General features: G+C 48.9%; 1 protein-coding gene across 3 annotated transcripts in view; it reads right to left on the minus strand.

Moving 5' to 3' along the window:
• LOC140395250 (zinc finger and BTB domain-containing protein 7A-like) overlaps nucleotides 1–24,998 on the minus strand; it is a 319,744-nt gene that overhangs the window by 187,619 nt on the left and 107,127 nt on the right. The gene's annotated exons all lie outside the window — the stretch shown is intronic.

Here is a 24,998-nt window from a genome sequence, read left to right on the forward strand (position 1 = left end):
GCTGAGAGAGATGTTCCTCTTTAGCCTTCTAAAACCAACTGCTTCTAGCAGGGCTTTGAGAGCTGCCTTCTCTCTCACTATCTATCTCCAACTGCAATTAAATTAACTAAACTAAAAGCTAAAAGTTTCTTTACCTTACAAGGCCTCGGATACTAAGTAACCACTGCAGGGTTATTTACTCTTCATGTTGTAGCTCTCCCTAAGCACAATAGAATCACAGTTGTAATTGAAACTAACCCTATAACCCGAGCAGGTTGATGGGGCCTTGGGTCAACATCTAACCTTAGCACTGTTGCTTCACAGCTCCAGGGACCCGGGTTCGATTCCCGACTTGGGTCACTGTGTGGAGTCTGCATGTTCTCCCCGTGTCTACGTGGGTTTCTTACCACAAGTCCAGAAAGATGTGCTTGTTAGATGAATTGGACATTCTGAATTCTCCCTCAGTGTACCCGATCAGGCGCCAGAGTGGGCAACAAAGGGATTTTCACAGTAACTTCATTGTAGTGTTAATGTAAGCCTACTTGTGACACTAATAATGATTATTATTATAAGACGGCACCTCCAGCAATGCAGCGTTCCCTCAGTCATGCATTGGCATGTCAGCCTCTATTTTAATGCTGAAACTGGAACTTAAACCCAGTGCTACCCACTGAGCCATCACTGATGCACAATGACTGCACATGGTGGGCGTAGTCTTCTAAAATTCCTAGATTTTTCAAACGCTCAACATGTGCAGTCATTGTGCTTTAGAATGTCCAATTCACCTAACAAGCACGGCTTTCGGGACTTGTGGGAGGAAACTCACGTAGACACGGGGAGAACGTGCAGACTCCGTAGTGACCCAAGCCGGGAATCGAACCCGGGTCCCTGGCGCTGTGAAGCAACAGTACTAAGGTTAGATGGTAACCAAAGGCCCCATCAACTTGCTCAGGTGTATGTAAAAGATCTGATGGGACTATTTTGAAAGAAGGGGAGTTATCCTGGTGTCCTCACCAATATTTATCCCTCAATCAAAATCACACACAAGAGAAACAGATCATCAGGCACATATTCAGGACCCTGCAGGGAGGGCAGGGAAGAAGCGCTCCAAGAAATTTGAGAGAGCAAAAGAAAGAAACTTGAGCTCTTTGGCCTCGAGATGACACAAGTCATAGAAAATTGTATATTTAGACTTCCGGTGGCGGCCATGGTGTGAGTGGTCGCACATTTGGCAGCTCCCGCTCAAGGTGTTTTTTTTTGTGGTCTTTTTTCCCCAGTTGTCGGGTGGATGTTTTGGAGGAAAAAGATGCAGAGATGGTGCAGGAAAGTTATACTCCACCGGTAAGGTCGGTGGATGGATCTGCGGACCAGAAGTGGGTCGAGAAGAAAGGAGCTGCAGACACAGGGGAGGAGGATAGAGGGTCGGTCTTACCAGCCCAATGGTTGACGGAGCAATTGGTTGACTTTCTAAACAAAAAGTTCGGCCAAGAGAAGAGGGAGGTTCTGGAGGACCAGGGAAGGTGGTAGACTCGCTGATTGCGGGGATCGATCGTGTGGAGCTGAGGCTAGAGACCCAGAGCTAGGCAATCCAGAAGGTGAAGGAAGTGGTGGGTGAGCACGAGGTGCAGCTTACCTCATTGGTGGCCAAAGTTGGGTTGCTGAGGGAAGCCCAGAAGTGGCTCAAGAGAAACTGGACGATTTGGAAAACCGCTCCCAGAGGCAGAATCTGAGAACAGTGGGGATGCCAGGGGGCATTGAGGGAGCGGATGCTGTCTCTTATGTGGCCAAGATGTTGGCAAAACTAATGGGAGAGGGGGCCTTCGACAGGCCCCAGGAAGTCGTTTGGGCGCATACGAGAAAGCCGCAAGTGAATGTGCCGCCAAGGGCGATGGTGGTGAGGCTACACCAGTTCTTGGACAAAGAGAAGATCTTGTGGTGGGCCAGGCAGACGAGGGGATGTACCTGGGAAGGCAACATGCTTCTACTAAATCAGGACCTGAGCACGGAACTGGCAAAGAGGAGAGCCGGATTCAACTGGGTCAAGGGTGCCCTCTTTAAGAAGGGGGTGAAGTTTGGGATGCTGTACCCGGCCTTTGGGTGACGCACAACAGCTGCGAGTATTATTTTGGAGCCTCAGAGGTGGCGATGGAGTTTTTGAGAGACAACGGACAGCAAGAGAGGGAGGACACTGAACTTGAGGAAATGTGAGGTGGTGTTGGTTCTCCCTGCCCCTCTTTTTGTTGTATTGCTGTTGGCAAAGACCTTGGCCATACGCATCGTGGACTGTGTACCGGAGGTAGTAGGGGAGGACCAAACAGGGTTTGCAAAGGGAGGCATCTGTCGGCGAACTTTAGGCGTTTTTAAAAAATGTGATTATAATGCCCCCGGTGGGACAGGAGGTGGAGGTTGCTATGAATGTGGAGAAAGCCTTTGATCGGGTAGACTGGGAATATCTGTGGTAAGTACTGGGATGGTTCGGGTTTTGGCAGGGATTTGTAGATTGGGTCCAGTTACTGAATAGGGTGCCGGTAGCAAGTTATAGGACTAGTCGGGTGAGCTCGGGGCATTTTGGATTGCACCGTGGGACTCGGCATGGATGCCCACTCTCCCTGTTGCTTTTTGCCCTGGCGATAGAACCATTGGCAATGGCGCTTAGAGCGTCAAGGACTTGAAAAGGGATAGTGCGGGGTGAGTGGGAGCACTATACACGGATGATCGGTTACTTTACATTTCGGGCCCATTGGGAGGTATTGGGGGATCATGAACATCTTTGAGGAATTTGGCCGGCTTTCTGGGTATAAATGAAACATGGGGAAGTGAGGTCTTCCTGATTCAAGCAAGGGGACAGGAGGGGAGGCTGGGCAAGCTGCTGTTTAAAATGGTGGCGACGAACTTTAGATACTAGGGCATTCAGGTGGCGGGGGGATGGAAACAATTGCACAAACCAAACCTGGCGTGGTTGGTGGAGCAGATGAAGGGAGATTGTAAGAGGTGGGACGTGCTCCTGCTGTCGCTGGCGGGGTGGGTGCAAACCGTAAAAATGACGGTGCTCCCGAGGTTACTATTCGTTTTTCAGAACCTTCCGATTTTTATCCCAAAGGCGTAGGGATCCTGGGGGCGGCGAGGGGCGGGGATCGAGCGGTTTGGGGCCAATTTATGGGGGGCAGATTCTTGAGCCTAAAGGAACTGGAAGAGGAGTACGAGCTGCCCAGCAGGAATGGGTTTCGGTATTTTCTAAAAAAAAAAAAAAAAAAACAAATTTTTTCCAATTAAAGGGCAATTTGGCATGGCCAATCCGCCCAACCTGCACATGGCCAATCCGCCTAACCTGCACATGGCCAATCCGCCTAGCCTGCACATCTTTGGATTGTGTTGCGAAACCAGCGCAAAAACGGGGAGAGTGGCAAACTCAGTAGGTGACCCAGAGCTGGGATCGAACCTGGGACCTCGGCACCGTGAGGCAGCAGTGCTCTCCACTGGGCCACCATGCTGCCCCTTTGGTTGGGGGAGGGGGGGGGCATCCTTCCCCAACTTGCCGCCCCCAGGACAGCAGGACAAGGTGAAAATGAAAATGAAAATCGCTTGTCACGAGTAGGCTTCAATGAAGTTACTGTGAAAAGCCCCTAGTTGCCACATTCCGGCGCCTGTTCGGGGAGGCTGGTACGGGAATTGAACCGTGCTGCTGGCCTGCCTTGGTCTGCTTTAAAAGCCAGCGATTTAGCCCAGTGAGTTAAACCAGCCCCTAAGCGCTCCAAGCGCCATTGCCAATGGTTCTATCGCCAGGTGTTGACAAAAACAGGAGTTAGCGAGGGTAGGGTGTCGGAGATTTATAAGGAATTAATGGACTGGTAGGGAGCCCGACAGGAGAAGTTAAATGCAAGTGGGAGGAGCTGGGGAGGGAGGTGCAGGCTGGATTATGGGAGAAGGCTCGGAGGAGGGTGAATGCATCCTCTTTGTGTGCTAGGCTTAGCCTTATTTAATTCAAAGTGGTTCAAAGGGTGCATTTGACGGTGGCCAGAATGAGTAGGTTCTTTGAGGGGGTGGAGGATAGGTGTGGGTGGTGCGCGGGGAGCCCATGTGTTTTCGGCTTGTCCGAAGCTAGAGGGATTCTGGCGGGGGTTTGCTGATGTTATGTCTGAGGTACTGAAGGTTGCCCAGGAGTGGCAATTTTCGGAGTGTCGGAAGACCCGGGAGTCCAGAGGACGAGGGAAGCCTTTGCCTCCCTGGTAGCCCGGAGATGGACATTGTTGGAATGGAGGGACCCAGGGCCGCCAAAACCGGGGGTGTGGATGAGCGACCTCCAAAATTCCTGAAGCTGAAAAAAAATCAAGTTTGCCTTGAGAGGATCTGTGGGGGGCGTTTGCCCAGAGATGGAAGCCGCTTATTGGCTTCTTCAAAGATAGTTAAGATGTCAGCAGTGTGGGGGGTTTATTTATTGGTTATGAGACTTCATGTTCTCTTTTTCTTGGTTTTGGTTGTGTTTTATGTATATATTTATAAATGTCTTAATAGGGCAGCACGGTGGCGCAGTGGGTTAGCACTGCGGCCTCACGGCGCTGAGGTCTCAGGTTCGATTCTGGGTCACTCTCCGTTTGGAGTTTTGCGTATTCTCCCAGTGTTTGCGTGGGTTTCGCCCCCCCCCCAACCCAACGATGTGCAGGCTAGGTGGATTGGCCACGCTAAATTGCCCCTTAATTGGAAAAAATGAATTGGGTACTCTAAATTTATTTTTAAAAATAAATACCTTAATAAAAATATTAAAGAAAATTTTATATTTAGAAAATGTACATCGAGAAAAGCAACACAACTTCCTTCTATGAAACGTAAGAGGGAGAAATACAACAATTACAGATCTAGATTGAGGAGAAATTAATTCAGGATAAAATTAATAAGCATTCAGAAAAATATAGGTTAATAAATGAAAGCCAGCATGGATTTTGTTTTTAACATAAAGGCAAATAGAGTTTGACTAACTTGGTCAGGCTATTTGATGAGGGCAATGTGGTCAATGTCTATGCATTGCGACTTACAAAAGGCATTGATAAAACACTACATTATAAACAAATTAGCAAAATTAAAAACTATGAGATTAAAAGGACAGTGGGTGTGCGCCTACAAACAATAGCTAAGGGAAAGAAAGAAGAAAGTAACAGTGAATGGTTATTTTCAAACTGGAGGAAGGTGTCGAGTGCTCCCCAAGAGGTTGGCAGTGAAACCACGCCTTGTGATACAGATTAATGAGCTGGACTTCGGTATACATGGCACATTTCCAAAGTTTGCAGTTGGTAGAAAACTTTCTGGAATGGCATAAAAGAGAGATTAATGGAGACAGACCAGGAATATTAGTGGTGTTCACCTTAAGAACACAGAAGTCTAAATGGGGGTTTGAGAGGGGTTTAAAATCTTGGAAGAGTTTTGATGGAGTCAAATAAGGGGAAGTGTTCCCAGTAGCAGCAGGGTCAGTAACTAAAAGAACACAAATTTAAAATAGTTGGCCAAAAAAAAGTGACTTGAAAACGTTTTTTTACTCAGTGAATCATGATGATCTGAAACGCAATGCCTGAAAAGGGCAATAGAAGCAGATTCAATAATAACATTTTTTTAAATAAAGGGAATTGGATGAATACTTGAAATAGAGGAGAATGGCTGGGCTCTGGTGAAATGGGAGGACAGTGGAACCAACCGAATAGTTCTTTCAAAGAACTAGGGAGTGAGCCAAATGGCTTGCTACTCTGTTGTACGTAATACTTTACACAGGTTCAAACTAATAAAATGCAATGGAGATAGGACTGATATCAGGAGGTCCGTCTCACAAAATGACTGATCGATGGAATGAACTCTTCAGTGTTCTTACTGATAGAGGATGTCAAGCTACAATACTGTAAACAGTCGGTGCTTTGATGGGGATGGGAGGGTGGTGCCCAGTTATTCTAGATAGATTACCCAAAATGGGCTGATTGGCCTTCCTCTAGATAGAGGAATAGAAGGCTATGAGGAAATGGCACAGAAAAGGAATTGAGTGGAGTTGGCACATTCTTCCTGTGTCTGTGGGTCTCACCCACACAACCCAAAAAGATGTGCAGGGTAGGTGGATTGGCCACGCTAAATTGCCCCTTAATTGGAAAAAAAAGAATTGGGTGCTCCATAATTTATAAAAGGAGAAGAGGAATTGAGGCCAGTATCGATCAGCCAGGACCGTATTGAATGGCAGGAGAGGCTTGAAGGGCCTACTCCTGCTTCTGATTCTTGTGTTCCTCATTTAGATGATTCCTACACAAAAATATTGTGTGAAAATGGTGGGTGAAAGCAGGAGCTGGCTTGACTGTGGTGCCTTATCCAATATTTTGGTCCACAAAAACACAAAGAATGACCATTTAGGAGGTATGTGAAACTGTTGCCCAGCAATGTCTTTTGAAGAGATGAAATAAGAAAAGAAGGGGCCACACAGTGGTTAGCACTCTGGCTCACGGCGCCGAGAACTTGGGTTCAATCCCGGTCCCCTGTCCGTGTGGTGTTTCCACATTCTCCCAGTGTCTGCGTGGGTCTCACCCCCACAACCCAAGTTGTTCAGGGTTGGTGGATTGGCCACACTAAATTGCCCCTTAATTGGCACTTTTAATTTTTTTTTTTTTTAAATTCGCTCTGAAGTCAGATGCCAATCTTATTTTGTTGAACACTCTATTTATTTACAGAATGCAACATTACATACATGTCTGCCTCCTCCTTAACCAATACACATTGGCAGAAGTTTTTCTTCATATTCTCATGATTGATTTTGAATCAAATAAAATCAAAGTCACCTAATGAACCACCCTCCCCTTAAACGGGCACTATACAAAAAAAAACCCCGAAACTTTTAAAGGAAGCTTATTCAATTAAACTAAAATGTCATTTTGGGCAGAGATGATACACTCCAGTCACAAAAGGTCTCAAGCACACTGGCAGACACTGCGTGCTTCCTCTCCAGGGACACCAGAGGCCAGGCATAACCACGAGAGAGGTTGAACAGTCTTTCTTCATATGTGTTCATGGTACTCAATGTCCTTCACCTGTGTATCCTTATATTTTATAATACATTTAATGTACCATTAACAGAATGAAGGCCTGGCCAGCTCCTCCTCCTCCAGCACCACAAACTTATGCTCATCCAAAATTGCTGCCCATATTCTGCCCATGTTCACTCACTTTTCTTCTGGTGGAGCAGAATCTGAACTCTAGGGCAGCACAGTGGTGCAGTGGGTTAGCACTGCGGCCTCACGGCGCCGACGTCCCAGGTTCGATCCCGTCTCTGGGTCACTGTCCGTGTGGAGTTTGCACATTCTCTCCGTGTTTGCGTGGGTTTGGCCCCCACAACCCAAAAGATGTGCAGGCTAGGTGATTTGGCCACGCTAAATTGCCCCTTAATTGGAAAAAAAAATGAATTGGGCACTCTAAACTTTTTTAAAAAGGAAAAAAAAAATCTGAACTTTAAAATTCTCATCCTCATTTTCAAATTCCTCTTTGACCTCATCCTTATGCAATCTCCCAAGAGATCTCTGCGCTTCTCCTATTCTGGCCTTTTGAGCAACCCCTAATTTTAAAGTGGTGGACATTCCTCAGCTGCCAAGGTCCTTGAAGTTCTGGAATTCCCTCCCTAAAATTCTCCGTCCCACTACCCCCATTAAAGGTGCCCCTTAAAAATCTACATCTTTCAACAAGTTTTTGTCATCTGTCCCAATAACCATGTGACTTGGGTGTTCGATTTTGGTTTGAGTCATTTTAATTATCTCTTCTACCTGCACATTAGATTTTAGGGATTTCTGCACAAAATGATAAAAAGGAACCTACAGGAAAGTTTCACATCAAACATACCACATGTGCATTAAAATATTGTGACATACCCCCCACCAACTTACCATCCAACTTGTATTTCAAAAGCATTTCCTTTTTTTTGTTCCTGCTACTGCAAATTGAAGCAATTCACTGAACCGGTACTCAGTGCCTCAAATCAATAACCGACTATTTACATAGCTCTGAAACATCTCCAAGTACTTTGAAAAAGATGAGCAAATGCGTGGAGCAGGGATTTAGACCTGTTTTTGTGGTTATGTTTTTGACAGACACAACAACATCAGTCGAGAACTCCAGAGAGCATGGGTTGAGTGGCAAAAAGCTCAGGCCTTTTGATGGTGGTGCAGGAGATGAGCAGCTCTCCGGGGACACATTGGACAGTAGGCTAGGACGTAGAACCGCATAGCATTCCCCCATCGGGCTGAAGTGAGGCTGCGAAGGGAGCTGAAGTTGATTCTCTGGCCAGGAGATTGCCAAGCTAGTTACAGCTCGTAAAGGTTGCAAGTGGACAAGGAGGACAACATTAGGGATCAAGGTGGTGTGGTTGAGGCAGAAGCACAAAACAGGCAACCTTCCAAAAGTGATAGTTATCTTTGGCTTGCACAACATGATGCCAAGCGAAGGAGCAGGCAGCCAGGGAGGTTGTTGGGAGTCACAGCTAAAAGATGACTGAACAAGATTGCTTCACTTCCCCCCCCCCCCCAAGGAAAAGCTGGAGATCAGCTCATCAGGGCTTGATATAGGACATTTCGACAACATAGGAAGAACCCTGCTATCTTGTGGGGCAAGCCACTTGCTGATGGAGTGTCAATCTGCAAATGGTGGCTCTGATAAAATGTTTTGTGAAAAGAAGTTACAGACGATAACTACGAGAAGGCCACAGATCGACCCCAATTTTAAACCAGTATTTGACACAAATAATCTCCTCTAGCACCTGGATGCAGCGATTAAGGATTTTTAAACAAGCAAACAGCGAGTGACTGTGTGCACGCAGGGCAGGAAAAAGAGTGTACATCTTTTTAAAAAAGATTCTGTACCAAAAGAGACAGAGAGGCGCTCAATGCCGAGCAGTTTGCAATGGGCTTTGAGCTGCCTTCACCAAAAGCTCTGCAGAAAAACCACCATACTGCAATGTGGTATTATAGGTATGACGGTACCTGACAGGCTAAAGCACCATTGGTGGAAACTGTATGCTTTCTATTGGTAGAATGTATGATAGCTCCGCCCTGATAGGCAGGATATAAGAGCCCGTGCCGCCCCAGCAGCCTTCATTCTGTTCTGTACCCGAGCTGCTGGGGAAACATCTAGCTTATTAAAGCCTTCAGTTGGACTACAACCTCGCTTTAGTGGTCATTGATCGTGCATCAATTTAATAAGCGAGTTTTTAAGAAGAAAGGATGGAGCTCCGAATCAAGCAGGAGTGTCTGCAACTTAGCCCCCACGCGGCGAACTCAGCGGCAATCTTTAAGCACTGGCTGGCGTGCTTTAAAGGGTAGCTCGAAAACGGACCCACGGGAGAGCAGAAACTGCACATCCTGCACACCAGGGTGAGCCCGGAGATTTACACCCTATTCGAGGAACCGGAAGGCTTCGATGCAGCAATAGAGCTGCGAAAAGGACACTATATTCGCCCGATAAACCAGGTCTACGCCAGGCACCTGCTTGCAACAAGGCGACAAACCCCTGGGGAATAACTGAAGGAATTCTACCGTGCACTCCTGGTGTTGGGCAGAAGCTGCGGCTGCCCGCAAGTTTCGGCGAGCGAACACATGGAACTCTTAGTCCGGGACGCTTTCGTGGCAGGTATGCTATCGTCACAAATCCGCCAGCGCCTGTTAGAAAAGGACACCCTGGGTCTCAGGGAGGCACGGGCCCTTGCAGGCTCCCTGGATGTGGCCTCCAGGAACGCCCAGGCTTACGTTCCCGACCGCGCGGCAGCCCCCTGGGCAGCGTGGAACCCCTCCGCAGCCGACCCCTAGAGTTCCCCCATTCCCCCACAGGCCTGCGCTGACGACGGCCTGGAAACCCCGAGGGGCCCCACTGCTACTTTTGCGGGCACACAAACCACCCACGCCAGCGCTGCCCAGCCCGCGCATCCACCCTGCAAGGGATGCGGCAAAAAGCGCCATTTCGTGGGGGTATACCAAGCCCGGGCGGTTGCCGCGGTCTCCGGCGGCGAATGCGGACTGCAACCACTAACTTCTCCACGGGCCCCATGCGGCCAGCGGTCGCCGCCATCTGCATATTCCAGGGCCACGTGCGGACCCTGGGCGCCGCCATCTTGTTCCACGGACACCACGTTGGAAGGATGGGCGCCGCCATTTTGTCCACCCGCAGCCATGTGTGACCATTGGGAGACGCCATCTTGGATAAACTCCAACTCGACTGACCATGCACTGCCCGAAGAGAACTCTCAACTGCTGCGACTAGCCTCAGTGACTCTGGATCAGTCTTGGCCTCGAACACTCTCAACTGCTACGACGACCGTATTCATCAACGGGCATGAGACGCCCTGCCTAATCGACTCTGGGAGCATGGAGAGCTTCATACACCCTGACACGGTAAGGCTCTGTTCTCTCCTCATCCACCCCATTAATTAAAAAATCTCCCTGGCTTCCGGTACACACTCAGTGGAGATAAAGGGGTTCTGTGTAGCAAACCTCAGTCCAGGGAAGGGAGTTCAAAAATTTCCGTCTCTATGTCCTTCCCCACCTCTGCGCACTACACTCCTGGGTTTAGACTTCCAGTGTAACCTTCAAAGTCTGACGTTCCAATTCAGCGGCCCGATAGCCTCCCTTACAGTCTGCGGCCTTGCGACCCTTAAGGTCGACCCACCTTCCCTGTTTGCGAACCTCACCCCGGATTGCAAACCCGTCGCCACCAGGAGCAGACGCTACAGTGCCCAGGACCGGATCTTTATTAGGTCAGAGGTCCAAAGGCTACTGAGGGAAGGGGTCATTGAAGCCAGTAACAGCCCCTGGAGAGCTCAAGTAGTGGTGGTAAAGATCGCGGAGAAGCATAGGATGGTCATCGACTACAGTCAGACCATCAACAGGTTTATGCAGCTGGATGCGTACCCTCTCCCCCGCATATACGACCTGGTAAACAGGATCGCGCATTATAAGGTCTTCTCCACGGTGGACCTCAAGTCCGCCGACCACCAGCTCCCCATCCGCACTAGTGACCGCAAATACACTGCCTTTGAGGCAGATGGGCGGCTCTATCACTTCTTAAGGGTGGTTCCCTTCAGTGTCACTAACGGGGTCTTGGTCTTCCAGTGCGAGATGGACCGAATGGATGACCGGTACGGTTTACGGGCAACATTCCCGTATCTCGATAATGTCACCATCTGCGGCCATGACCAGCAGGACCATGACACCAACCTCCGCAAATTTCTCCAGACCGCTAAAATCCTTAACCTTACATACAACAAGGATAAACGCGTGTTTAGCACCGATCGTCTAGCCATCCTCAGCTACGTAGTGCGAAATGGAGTTATAGGCCCCGACCCTGAACGCATGCGCCCCCTTATGGAGTTTCCCCTCCCTCACTGCTCCAAGGTCCAGAAACGTTGCCTGGTTTTATTTTAGCTACGACGCCCAGTGGGTCCCCAACTACGCGGACAAGGCCCGCCCCCTGATCCAATCCACAGCTTTTCCCCTGTCGATAGAGGCCCGCCAGGCCTTCAGCCACATCAAAGCAGACATTGCAAAGGCCACGATGCACGCCATCGACGAGTCCCTCCCCTTCCAAGTCGAGAGCGATTCGTCCGACGTAGCTCTGGTGGTCACCCTCAACCAAGCGGGCAGACCCGTGGCCTTCTTTTCTCGTACCCTCCACGCTTCCGAAATCCGCCACTCCTCAGTCGAAAAGAAGGCCCAGGCCATAGTAGAAGCTATGCGACATTGGAGGCATTACCTGGCCGGCAGGAGATTCACTCTCCTCACTGACCAACGGTTGGTTGCTTTCGTGTTTGATAATGCACAGCGGGGCAAGATAAAAAACGACAAGATCTTGCGGTGGAGGATCGAACTCTCCACTTACAATTAAGAGATCGTGTATCGTCCCAGGAAGCTAAACAAGCCGTCGGACGCCCTGTCCCGCGGCACATGTGCCACCGCACAAGTGGACCGCCTCCAAGCCCTCCACGAGGACCTCTGCCACCCGGGGGTCACTCGCTTTTTCCATTTTGTCAAGACCCGCAACCTGCCCTGCTCCATCGAGGTCAGGACAGCCACCAGGGACTGCCAAATCTGCGCAGAGTGCAAACCGCACTTCTACCGACCAGAGAAGGCGCACCTGATAAAGACTTCCCGTCCCTTCGAACGCCTCAGCATGGACTTCAAAGGCCCCCTCCGCTCCACCGACTGCAACACTTACTTCCTGAACGTGATTGACGAGTACTCCCGGTTCCCATTCGCCATCCCCTGCCCTGACATGACCGCAACCACCGTCATCAAGGCCCTCCATAGAATCTTTGCACTGTTCGGGTTCCCCGCTCACATACACAGTGATAGGGGGTCCTCCTTTATGAGCGACGAACTGCGTCAATTCCTGCTCAGCAAGGGCATTGCCTGGAGCAGGACGACCAGTTACAACCCCCGGGGTAATGGACAGGTAGAGAGGGAGAACGTAACGGTCTGGAAGACCGTCCTACTGGCCCTACGGTCCAGGAACCTCCCAGTCTCCCGCTGGCAAGAAGTCCTCCCGGATGCCCTCCACTCCATCCGGTCACTGCTTTGTATGACCACCAATCAGACACCTCATGAATGTCTCCTCGTCTTCCCCAGGAAGTCCTCCTCCGGGACCTCGCTCCCGACCTGGCTAGCAACACCCGGACCCACCCTGCTCCGAAAACACGTGCGGGCGCACAAGTCGGACCCGTTGGTCGAGAGGGTCCATCTGCTCCATGCTAACCCCCAGTACGCCTACGTGGCGTACCCCGACGGCCGACAAGATACGGTCTCCAAACGGGACCTGCCGCCCGCTGGAACCCCACGCACATTCCAGCCACCAGTCCCACCCTCCCCTCCACCGCAGCACCTTACAGGAGGATCGGTCCTTCTGCCGGCCCACCCACCGACGCTCCCCGCAGGCGCTCCCTTCCCAGGTCAACCGTTTTCCCCACCAGCTGCCGTGATTAGGGCACTAGGGGTGCCGAAGCTGCCATGGAGATCCAAGCCACGCTCCCGGAGTCACAGACACCCGAGCCTCCACCGGAGTCACCACCGAAGCTCCGACGATCACAGAGGACGACTAGGGCCCCCGATCGACTGATTGCTTCATTTGAATTGTAATCTGTAAATATAAACCATCGAATGTACATAACTATCAGAATTGTAAATAGTTACTAAGCACTGTACGGAGGTATTATGGTACCTCCATAACTAATTATACCATGTTGTCATGTTTTGTAGTTTCAGGCCACCACCCCTGCCGGACTCCTTTTTAACAGGGGGTGAATGTGGTATTATAGGTATTACGGTACCTGACAGGCTAAAGCACCATTGGTGGAAACTGTATGCTTTCTATTGGTAGAATGTAAGATTGCTCCGCCCCGATAGGCGGGGTATAAGAACCCGTGCCACCCCAGCAGCCTTCATTCTGTACCCGAGCTGCTGGGGAAACATCTAGCTTATTAAAGCCTTCAGTTGGACTACAACCTCGCTTTAGTGGTCATTGATCGTGCATCATGCAACAAAGTGAGAAATTTATCCCAAGCCTGATTGCTTTCAGCCAGCTAGCCATTACAAACTTCAAAGATCGAGACAGGCTGGTGGAATGGGGGGGACGAATGACAGGTGAAATTTAATGCAGAGAAGTGTAAAGTGATTTGTTCCGGTAGGAAGTACAAGGAGAGAGAACATAAAATACAGAATATAATTCTGAAGGGGGTGAAGGAGCAGAGGGATCTGGGGGTATAAGGTTTTATGTACACATCGCTGAAGCAGCAGGCAGGTTGAGAGAACAATTCATAAAATGTGCTGGCTTTAGGAATAGAGGCATAGAGTACAAAAGCAAAGTTACAACAATTTTGTATAAAGCATTGGTTCAACCCCAACTGCAGTACTGCATCCCATTCTGAGCACTGCACATTAGGAAAGATCAGGAGGCATTAGCGAGAACACAGAAAAGATTCATAAGAATGGTTCGGGGGGGGGGGATGAAGGGGATGAAGAACTTCGGTCAAGTGGAGAAGTTGGAGAAGTTGGCTGTTTCCCTTGGAGAAGAGAGGATTAGGAGGAGGTTTGATAGAGATGTGCAAATCATGAGGGATTTGGACAGATTAGATAGGGATAAACTATTCCTGTTGGCAGAAGAATCAAGAATCAGAGGACATCGACAGTGATGGGCAAAAGAGGGAAAATATTTTAGGCTGGGACCTGGAATGCATGGTCTGAGAGTGAGCAGGCAAATTTAATCATGGCTTTCAAAAAGAGAACGGGATTATTTGAAGAAAACAATTGCAAAGCAAGGATCTGTCTGGTCGAATGGCCTCATCCTAGTGCTATAGCTGTTCTATGTATAAATCCTTACCACAACTGTGATGACCATGGGGGCCCTTTAAATTTCACTGTCCAGTTGAGAGATTGGCCTACTCGTGTCCCTTTGAGCCCATGAGCTTGGTTCCATTATTAAATTAGATCACGCTGACCTGAATGTTAACTCCATCTGCCCAACGTGGCTCCGTACCCCTGCCCAACAAATAATATTTGAGTTTTGAACCTTTCAATTGATCCACTGCCTTGACGCCACCCTGCTCTGGATTTCCCCACCATAGAGTCATAGTCATAGAGTCATACAGTACAGAAAGAAGATCTTCGGCCCATCGTGTCTACATCAGCCATCACGTACCCATCTATTAAAATCCTATTTTCCAGTTCTTGGTCTGTAGCCTTGAATATTGTGGATACCAAAATAAATAGTTTTACCATATCTACCCTATTATGTTATTTAATCATATTAAACCAATAACCCAAGAGCAACTAAGACCAACATTCAAATGGATTTTGGTCCAGATTTCCAATGATGCAAATCTCTTCCTCATCACTAGTGAAGCGAGTGACTGCCCTTGACATCAAGCCAGCATTTGACAAAATATGGTGTATGCCCTATAAATATGCCCTAGCAAAAACAGACTCGATGGGAATGAGAGAAGAAAACTCTCCACTGGTTGGAGCCATACCTGGCACAAAGCAAGACCTTTGCGATGGTTGGAGGTCAATCATCTCAGTCCCAGAACGTCACTGCTGGAGTTTCCCAGTGTAGTGTCCAAGGCTCAACCGTCTTTCGCTGCTTCATCAATGACCTCCCCTCCATCATAAGGCAAAAGTGGGGATGTTCACAGATGTTCTGCACCTCAGATACTGAAGCAATCCATGTCCATATGTAGCAAGACCAGGACAGTAATCAGGCTTGGGCTGATAAGTGACATTCAAGTCTCAAGTGCCAGATGAACATCTCCAACACAAGAAAATATAACCATCTCCCTTTGACATTCAATAAAGTTACCATCGCTAAGACCTCAGTTATTAACATTCTGGGGGCTTTCCATTGACCAGAAAGTAAACTCTATCAGCAATATAAATACTGTGGCTACTGGAGAAGGTCAGAGGCTGGGAATTCTGCGAAGAGTAACTCATCTCTTGACTCCCCAAAGCCTGTCCACCATCTACAAGGCACAGGTCAGGGGTGTGATGGAATAGTCTTCACTTGTTTGGATGATTACACAACAATACCATCCAGAACAAAGCAGGCGTCTTCATTGGCACCTCACTAGAGAATTTATTCTCTAATTCCCATCTTTTATACCATATTTTGTCAAATGCTGGCTTGATGTCACAGGCAATCACTCGCTTCACTAGTGATGAGGAAGAGATTTGCATCTTCCTCCACCACCAATGCTCAGTGGCAGCAGTGTGCACAAGACAGGACAGGGGGACGTTGACAGTTAGGGACTTCTACACAGACAACAGACTGACAACACTAGAGGACCTAACAGAGGAGTTCCAGCTGACGGATGGAAACGAGTTAAGATATATATGCAGGTCAAAATCTTATGTAGGGAAACAAAGATATACCCACCGCAACAATCGCTGTTAGAGGACCTACTGGACGCAGACATCCTAGGGAGGGGAAACTGCGGCGAACTGTATGGGCAACTACTGGGAAGGGCACACATACCATTGGACAAGACAAGGGATATGTGAAAAGAAGACCTAGGGTATGAAATAAGGTGGGGATTCTGGAGCGAAGCACTGCACAGGGTCAACTCCACGTCCACATGCGCAAGGCTAAGCCTAATGCAGCTGAAAGTAGTACACAGAGTTCACTTAGCCAGAACACGAATGCGTAGGTTCTTCCCAGAGGTGGAGAACAAATGTGAACAGTGCCAAGGAGACCCGGCCAACCACGCCCACATGTTCTGGTCTTGCCCCAGACATGTTGGATTCTGGACAGCCTTCTTCGAGGCAATGTTTAAGGTGGTAGGAATGAAGGTGGAGCCATGCCTGAGAGTGTCAGTCTTCGCGTTCTCAGAACAGCCAGATCTCTTCATGGGGAGGAGGGCCAACTTGCTAGCATTTGCCTCCCTAATCGCCGGCCGGAGAATCCTACTCAGCTGCCGTTCAGCAGCACCACCCAAAGCTGCAAACTGGCTATCCGACTTATCGGAATTTCTCCAAATTGAGAAAACTAAATTCACCATCCGGGTGTCGGAAGAGGACTTCCACAAAACTTGGGCCATTCACCAATTTGTTCCAAGACCTGTTTGTAGCAAACCGCCAATAAGCCAGAGGGAGTGAGGGGGAAGCCACAGAAGAACCACGGACACAAACTAAAAGAAAGGGGGGGGGGGGCAGTAAAGAGGCATGGAGCCCAATCATGCAGTGGGCAGAATGGTAGCACAGTGGTTAGCACAGTTGCTTCACAGCTCCAGGGTCCCAGGTTCGATTCCCGGCTTGGGTCACTGACTGTGCAGATTCTGCACGTTCTTCCCATGTGTGTGTGGGTTTCCTCCGGGTGCCCCGGTTTCCTTCCACAGTCCAAAGATGTGCAGGCTAGGTGGATTGGCCATTCTAAATTGCCCTTAGTGTCCAAAAGGTATTAGGTTGGGTTACTGGGTTATGGGGATAGGGTGAAAGCGTGGGGCTTAAGTAGGGTGCTCTTTCTAAGGGCCGGTACAGACTCGATGGGCCGAATGGCCTCCTTCTGCACTGTAAATTCTATGATTCTATGCCCAACACAACAATATACGCAGCGCCATGCCACCCCAACAGGGGCAGCACAGTAGCATTGTGGATAGCACAATTGCTTCACAGCTCCAGGGTCCCAGGTTCGATTCCCAGCTTGGGTCACTGTCTGTGCAGAGTCTGCACATTCTCCCAGTGTGTGTGGGTTTCCTCCGGGTGCTCCGGTTTCCTCCCACAGTCCAAAGATGTGCAGGTTAGGTGGATTGGCCATGATAAATTGCCCTTAGTGTCCAAAATTGCCCTTAGTGTTGGGTGGGGTTACTGGGTTATGGGGATAGGGTGGAGGTGTGGACCTTGGGTACGGTGCTCTTTCCAAGAGCCGGTGCAGACACGATGGGCTGAATGGCCTCCTTCTGCACTGTAAATTCTCTGATAACAGGAATAGGTTGGAAGACCCGACGAATGAAGAAGGCACACCAGACGACAAAAGGAGGGAGATCAGGAGTAGAAACGGGGAGAGGGGTGCAGGGGATCTAGCTAAAACTAAGCGCCTGCTGAAAAACAAGAAATTGTAACCAATGTATATTTTCATCGTTGTTCTTTCACCGTCCCCGGGCCAAAATCTTGAACTCCCCTGCTGACAGTATGGTGGGTGTAGCTACATCACATGGACTGCTGCAGTTCACGAAGGGAACTCACCACCACCTTCTCAAGGGCAATAAGTGCGGCCTAGCCAGTGATGCCCAACTCCTGAAACAAATCTAAACTCTCATTGAACAGGATGAAATAAGCAGGGGGGGGGGGGAAACAAATTCACTACTTTTGTTGATATATCCCCATCTTGGGAATCAGGGAAAAACCTCCACTGGTTGAAGTTATACCTAGCAAAGGAGGATGGTTGTGGTTGTGAGAGGTCAATAATGTCTGAACGGCGGCATGGTGTTGCAGTGGTTAGCACTGCTGCCTCATGGCACTGAGGACCCCGAGGTTCGATCTCGGCCCCGGGTCGCTGTTCGTGCGGAGTTTGCACAATCTCCCCATGTCTGCATGGGTCCCACCGCCACAATCTGAAAGATGTGCAGGGTATGTGAAGTGGCCACGCTAAAGTGCCCCATAAATGGAAACAAAAGAATTGGGTACTCTAAATTTTAAAAAAAGAAAAAGAAAAAAGAAGTAAAAAAAAAAGAAGAGGTAAATAATCTCAATCCCAGGACATCTCTGCAGGGGTTCAGGCTAGTGTCCAAGGTCCAACCATTTTCTGATGCTTGCTTTTGTTGCAGTACCCCCTTAAATTTGGTGATTTGATCCTGTTAATTTGTCCCCTTTATTTGTTCATTTGATTCCCCAAAAGAGTATAGGGTGAGAAATGGGGGTGTGCACGGATGATTTCACAATGTTCAGCACCATTCGCCACTCTTCAGATACGGAAGCAGTCCGTGTCCAAATGCAGCAAGGTCTGCTCAACACTCCAGCTTGGGCTGATAAAGGTTATTGGAGTTAACCAGATGTTAGACTAGGTTTATCCTGACAAACATTTCCTGGGTAAATGTCCAGTTAAGCACAGAGCAGCTTTCCGAAATCTCCAACTTTTGCTCAGAGACAGAGTCATTCACAGAGGGTCCTGCGGAGCAGGGGAATTACCCACCGGGAAGTTAAAACTTGTCAGGCAATTCTCACATTGGTCTGAGCATCAGGACGTTCACAGGGTCCCAATGCATATCTAAGTCATACAAAGACCTGAAGACCGGAAGATATGTCCAACAAATTGGTTACATCACGATTTGCGAAAGATGCTCTCAAGCAGAGCAGCCAAGTACGAAAATCCTTATTTCAAACAAAGAATATTCCAATATCCTGGTAAAAGTGTCATATACTTTTCATTCTGTTTCAATTCCTTGCCATTCATTTATTAATTGGACTTTGGTTCCAAATCTTGGACGTTTATTTGGTTAAAGCCTCTCAATTTTGTTTTGTAAAGGCCCCAATTTGAGACACAAAAGGTACTTGGCAAACTAGCTGTGTGTTTAGCAGGATCAGACTGTACCGTGTCACAGACTATAAACTTTAGGTAACAAAGCAAAAATAAGGAGGGACAGGGTTCATGGCACTTATCAGGTCGGTGGTTCAAACAGGGGATAACTGAGCTGTATGGACTATGCAGGATCGAAGATTGATCCCTGGTCTGCGAAAATAGTCATATCTCAGCGAACTACAATTAAACCAAGGGTCAGGTGAGGGCAAGTTCCAGGGATGAAATCAATCACCTGTGCTGCTTCTTTTTTAAGGTATTTTCAATTTATATACAAAACAATCTTTCTACACTTGCCACAATACAAAAAAAAAAAAAACCTCAAATCCCTTGAATGCATGCAAAACAACCCCTCCCCCTTCACTGACATCTACCACTCTTTAAAGGCGATGATGAACACCCTCCATCTCGAGAAGAACCCCTCCTCTGACCCCCAAATGGCAAACTTTATCTTTTTCAGATGCAGGAATTCCGCTGGGTCACTCATCCACCCTGCTGCCTTGGGCGGCTTCAGAGCCTATCACCCTAACAAGATCCACCTCCAGCCTAACAGGGAGGCAACAAGTCAGCCTCTCTCCTCACCTGCACTCCTGGATCCTCCGACACCCTGAATATTGCTACCCACAGGCTCGGGGCCACCTTCACCCCCCAAAATCTCCAACAATCCCTCAAAACGCCTCCCAAAACTCCACCAATTTCAGGCAGGATGAAAACACGCGAGTGTGGTTTGTTGGCCCCTTGAACAAGGCCCACATTTATCCTCCACCTCCAGGAAAGAAACAACTCACCCGTAAGACTGTCATATGCTCTCTATGCACCACTTTGAATTGAATTAGGTTCAATCTCACACGAGGAGGTTGAATTTCCACAGGGCCTTGCTCCATACCCAGTCTTTGAATACTCCCAGCTCCTCCTCACACTTCTGTTTTAACTCCTCCTCCTCCGCTTCGGATACAATTTTTTCGAGCAACGACAGGGGTGGCAATCTTGGAAACGTGGCCAGCTCCTTCCTCACAAAGTCCCTAATTTGCAAATACCAAAACCCATTACCCCTTGGCAACACTCCCAACTCTGCAAATATGCCTTCCACAAACAAATCTCTGAGCCCCTCTATCCACTCCCGCTCCCTGAACGTTGAATCCAACCCTGCGCCACCCTTATGCCTAAATATAAACTTGACCAGCCAAAATGGCAACTTCTCCAAACCCCTCCCCAGTACCCGAGCATTGACCAGGAACACCTCACTTGCCCCAATAATCCTATCCATACTATCCACCGTGCCCGTGACATACAGCAGCATGTCATCCGCATACACGGACACCCGATTCTCCATTCTTCCTCTCTCCATCTTGTTGAAGCCCTAAGCGCCATCGTCAATGACTTAATCGGCAATGCAAAAAGCAACGGGTCAGAGGATACCCTGCCTCATTCCCTGCTGCAGACAGAAATACCTCAAACTTGTATTATTTGTACGTACACTGGCCGTGGGAGCCCAAACAACATCTTAGTCCAATCCATCAACCTCAGCCCAAAACCAAAACGCTCCAAAAGGTATTCCCACTCAATCTGGGTCAAATGACTTCTCCGCATCAATGGATATTTTCACCTCCATTTCCTGATCCCCTCAGGGGCGTCAGCATCACAGTAAATAATCTAATATTTGACAATAACTGCCGCCCCTTCACAAACCCCTTTTGATCCTCACCTATCACCCTCGGCACACAATCCACCATGCTCGGTGCCAGCACCTTGGCCAACAATTTTGTATCTACATTCCGAAGCAATTTTGCATGATACGACCCATGGTCCTCTGGATCCTTATCTTTCTTTAAAATAAGCAAAATTGATGCTTGTGCCAGCGTGGGTAGAAGCTCCCCCTTATTAACTGAATCATTAAACATTTCCACTAGGGGAGGCCCCAACTCTGGAGCAAGCTTTTTATCAAATTCCACTGGGAATCCATCCCGACCCGGGGCTTCCCAGACTGCATCGACCCAATACACCTCATCCAGTCCAACTGGAGCCCAGTCCCTGCACCATCCCCTCCTCCATTACTGGAAAATCCAAGCCATCCAAAAACTACCTTCTGCCCAAGCCCAAGGGTGGCATGGTGACACGGTGGTTAGCATGGTTACCTCAGTGCCAGGGACCCAGGTTCAATTCTAGTCTTGGGTCACTGCCTGGCTGGAGTTTGTATGTTTTCCCGTGTCTGCATGAGTTTCCTCTGGATGCTCTGATTTCTTCACAGTCCAAAGATGTGCAGGTTAGGTAGATTGGCCATTCTAAATTGCCCCTTAAATGTCCAGGGATGTGCAGGTTAGGTTACGGGGATAAGGCGGGGTGGACATGGGCAGTGTGCTCGTTCGAAGGGCCGGTGCAGACTATGGGCCAAATGGCTTCCTTCTGCTCTGTAGGGATTTTATTCAATGGAGTGTCTTCAAAGCCTCCCACAGCACGGACACATAGATGTGTATCACCACCCCTATCTCCTCATATGCTCCCTCATCGGCCAACAACCCCACATCAAGCCTCAACTGTGGCTGCTGGAAACCCCCATTCTCAAAGCACAAATCCACAAAATGCAGAGCCTGGTCTGACACCACAACCGCCGGGTTCTCCATTCCAACCCCCGCCACCAACAACGCCTTGTCCATAACAGAAACGTTGATTCAGGAACCCCCTCCATAATCAACCGATACGTTTCTAAGCCCGGAACCTACGCCAACATCCTCTTCATGAAATCCACATCGTCCCAGTTGGGGGCGTAGACATTTATCAGCACCGTGGGTGCTCCCTCCAATCTCCCACTCAGCATAACATATCTACCCAGTGTTCCCCACTATGCTATTCACAGAAAACGTCACCTTCCTATTAATGAACACTGCAGTCCCCCTCAGTCCGTCTGATACACTTCATATCCAACCCCGAATGAAACATTTACTCCACCCAACGTTTCCTCAACCTCATATGATCTTTAATACTCAGGTGCGTCTCCTGCAAAAAAAAACACATTAACCTTCGAACTCTTTAAATGAGCGAAAACATGGGACCTTTTGATCAGCCCATTCAGTCCTCTAACATTCCATAAAGCCAATCTGGTTGGAGGGGCACCAAACACCCCCATCCTCACCCTGATCAGCCATATACGAGTTTCAATAAACTTCCCAGCCCTGATTCACCCACCAGCCAGGTCCCCTCCAGATGGCTGCCGCCATCCCGCTTCCACGACCTTCTTCAAAAAGAAACCTTCAATGCCAGTGATTCTCCTGCCCCCTCCCACCGACTATCCCAACCCAAGCCCCCCCTGCCACCACCCCCCACCGCCCCATCCCAACCCAAGTCCAAAACAAAGAAACCAGAAGATCTAGAAAAAATAACCACACCCCACTCACCCATAACCCTCACTGCTCTCCCCCGCCCCACTTTGCTTCCTCCCCCCCCCACAACCCCCACAGCTCTCCCCCCAACTTTGCTTTTGTTAACTAGCATACCTGCCAGCAGGCTGACCCCCACCCAAGGCAAAGAACATGCTTCCTTTATAACCAAGCCCACCCTCTCCCAGGCCACGCTATTTACCAGGCCCCACACACGTTAATATCACCAACATCCCAAAACGCAGAGGGGAAAAATTATACAAGATTCTTCTTCTACATAATTAACGATAAAATAGGTAATGCTAACAGAAACAAACATAACACCGCGTGCAAAACCACACCCTCCCTCTCCCTGCATGCCTAAAATTCCTCCAGTCCATTTCACAGGTGAACTCCCCCAAAATCCAAAGTCCTCAAATGTCCCCCAGTCCATGGCTCCCTAAAAAGTTACTTGCCTCTTCCGGCTATCGAAGTAATATTCCTTTCCCCCCACGCGTGACTCACAGGCAGACAGGGTACAACATCCCAAACCGCACCTTGTTCCTGAATAGGACTACCTTATTGAACCCGGCCCTTCACTTGGCCAAGTCCTGGTAAATACAAACTACGTGGCCTTCCCTGGTGCATTCCCTCGTCTCCTTCGCCCTTCGCTCACCTCAGGATCCTTTCCTTGTCTTAAGTACAGATGTAGAAGGCAGCACGGTGATGCAGTGGGTTAGCCCTGCTGCCTCACGGTGCCGAGGTCCCAGGTTCGATCCCGGCTCTGGGTCACCGTCCGTGTGGAGTTTGCACATTCTCCCCGAGTTTGCGTGGGTTTCGCCCCACAACCCAAAAAGATGTGCAGGATAGGTGGATTGGCCAAGCTAAATTGCCCCTTAATTGGAAAAAATTAATTGGGTACTCTAAATTTAGTTTTAAAACTTTTTTTTACAAAGTACAGATGTAGCCTTATGATTGCCCGCGGCAGTTCTCCAGCTCTCAGCTGCCTCCTCAATGACTGGTGTGCCCAGTCCACCTCAGGAGGATGGTCTGCATTGAAGTCCCAGCCTTGATTATATGATCAAGAGTCCAGGGTGGAATGTAACTGAAGGCCTTTTGATTCAGAGATCAGACAGATACAACCGGCTGGTACGTTTTCACCAAGGGTGCTGGTATGTCAGGAAACTTCAATGCTTCTGGAGCAGCGCATTGGCTCGTCTTGCTGACAAATGGTTTTCTTCGATGCTACGTTGCCTCTTTGGATGGGTTCCCAGGCAGGCAAAGGAGCCAAACTTTAGCACAAATCAAGTGCTCCATCCTAATATTTCCATGCCAGGTTTAAAAAAATAAAATTTATATTTCTTGAGGAACAACGCAACAAAGCCACAGGAATGGCCCAGCAGCACCAGAGAAAGTAAAGGCTCAATGTACATGAATACAGAGGGGGGCAGGAGAACAGCAGTACAACTGGGTCACTACAATCATCAGACACAACCTCATATAGCCGAAAGCCCCACCAGAAAAGGAAGAACAGAATAAAGCCATAAAAACAAGGTAAAATAGTGCACACCTACCCACGTGGCGATTGCTCACAATTATCACCAAAGTTCAGGATAAATATTTAGTGCCATGTTCGTGCACGCACCAATACATATCTCCCTCACCTCCTGCAGCGCCAGAGGCACCAATGGCACCTCCTTCCTTCGGATACCAGACCCATCTGTACCCCTGCAGGATCCAATCACGGATTCTTTATACCCACCCAAAAAAAAAATCCATAGGAACCCCAGTTCTAAAAGGATGTTATATACATACCACACAACGCAACATAACCTAGTCTCGGGCCCAGGGCAGAATCAACATCATTCCATATAATTATTCAGAGGACCAGCAGCTACATATTCGGATGATCAGTGCCATCAGCGCCTCCCAACAAAAGGGACTGAAAACTACCAGGAGTGGGTCACAGGGTAACAAAGGGTCAGGACCCAACCGGGGGTCTGTATTTCCCTGGTGCACGCTGACCATCATTGATGAGAAGGAGAAAAAACTGCTCAGTCAAATAAAAAAGCTTCCCAGCTACAAGGGCAACGGGGATGTCAACTAAAGAATAGAATTCAGCTCAACCCCAGGCCGCTGTGGGCAGAGGAGTCCTCTCGGGATGTCCCTGATAAGTGCCTTCAAAATGGGACATCCCAAGTTCTAGGGGCAACAGGATACCCACCACAGAACTCAGACCTGGCCTAGCCCAATACACTTCCACACACAAAGGTCAGCACCCCGAGGACCTCCAGCACACCCCAAATATACCCCAGCTGGTCCTGCACCTCCTCAACCACACCCAGGACAGTGCACCTACCTCACTGTTACTGAAAATAAAATAGGCCAGTCTCAACCAGGGAGACCTCAGCACCAAAGAGAAGAAAAAATACAGAGGCGACCATCAATTGGAAGGGGCGGGGGGGTGGGGGGGGGGGGGGGGGGGGCGACTCTCTGGTACAATAAGGGAAACCCCCAGTGGATCACCGAACCAAACCAGGATTTGTAACAGCACACTGCTCGCCCAGAGAAAAAGAAAAAAAAACCTCAAAGGAAAAACACCCAAAAGAGAAAGAA

The sequence above is a fragment of the Scyliorhinus torazame genome, chromosome 18, assembly GCF_047496885.1.
Source record: "Scyliorhinus torazame isolate Kashiwa2021f chromosome 18, sScyTor2.1, whole genome shotgun sequence".
NCBI lineage: Eukaryota > Metazoa > Chordata > Chondrichthyes > Carcharhiniformes > Scyliorhinidae > Scyliorhinus > Scyliorhinus torazame.